Consider the following 1193-nt stretch of genomic DNA (forward strand, 5'->3'; position numbering starts at 1 on the left):
ACATTCCTGCAGCCTGGAGCTGATCTACCTGTTTCGTCTGACAAGGGGAGAACTGTCTCCCCGATTGAGCCTGGTTTCTCACCGGGTTTTTTCTCCATCCTTTCACCGATCGAGTTTTGGTTTCTTCCCTCTGTCGCTTCTGGCAGGCGGAGCTGGGGACACTTCATGTACAGCGATATCGTTGACTTGATTGCAAATTATTGCACAGATACTATTTAAACTGAACTTAGCTGAATGATGTCATCAAAGAGTTCAATAACGAAATGCCTTTAACTGTCATTTTGCTTTTTGACGCACTGTGTTCCTAATTAATGTTGTTCAGTTGCATTGACGCAATACTTTCTGTTTAAAGCGCAATTTAAAAAAAAAACAAACAAAAAAAAAAGAGTCCAAACAATGACCCCTGCTACGGGTAGTGTTCCAAGTGTTATGCGACTTCAGCTAATGATGGGTCCATCAGAAATTTTACGGTGCTAGGGCTGGGTCTGCGTCAGAAGAAGCCATGCATTGTTTAGTTATGTCAGTGCAGTGCCGTCAGTTGGGGGAGAAACGGCAGCATGCACGGCTCCTCGTTAGTATAGTGGACAGTATCTCCGCCTGTCACGCGGAAGACCGGGGTTCGATTCCCCGACGGGGAGAGCTGGTTCTTTTCGTCTTCCGAATGATCCATCCAAAATGTTTGGTTGGAGTCGCAGGTCACAGAAGGAGTTCTGCTTCGACGTCAGCCCGAGCCAAAGGACATGCGTTGGCCGGGAATCGAACCCGGGTCAACTGCTTGGAAGGCAGCTATGCTCACCACTATACCACCAACGCAGGCGGAAGACAGTAGCTTTATTGACGCACTGTGTTCCTAATAAATGTTGTTCAGTTGCATTGACACAATACTTTTTGTTTAAAGCGCAATAAAAAAAAAAAAAAAAAAAAAAAAAGAGTCCAAACAATGACCCCTGCTACCGGTAGTGTTGCAAGTGTTATGCGACTTCAGCTAATGATGGGTCCATCCGAAATTATTCCATCCAAAAGTTTTGGGTGGAGGCACAGGTCACAGAGGGAGTTCTGCTTCGACGTCAGCCCGAGCCAAAGGATATGCGTTGGCCGGGAATCGAATCCGTGTCAACTGCTTGGAAGGCAGCTATGCTCACCACTATACCACCAACGCAGTCAGCAGTCAGCAACTTGCGCCGTCACTAAGA

At 46.8% G+C, this 1193-nt stretch overlaps 1 non-coding gene across 1 annotated transcript; it reads right to left on the reverse strand.

Annotated features, from left to right (window-relative positions):
* Positions 1 to 741: 741 nt before the first annotated feature.
* trnag-ucc (transfer RNA glycine (anticodon UCC)) lies at positions 742 to 813 on the reverse strand. Its single transcript has one exon. It is a non-coding gene; the product is annotated as a tRNA-Gly (tRNA).
* Positions 814 to 1193: the final 380 nt, after the last annotated feature.

Source organism: Carassius gibelio, chromosome B19 (assembly GCF_023724105.1).
Source record: "Carassius gibelio isolate Cgi1373 ecotype wild population from Czech Republic chromosome B19, carGib1.2-hapl.c, whole genome shotgun sequence".
Lineage (NCBI taxonomy): Eukaryota > Metazoa > Chordata > Actinopteri > Cypriniformes > Cyprinidae > Carassius > Carassius gibelio.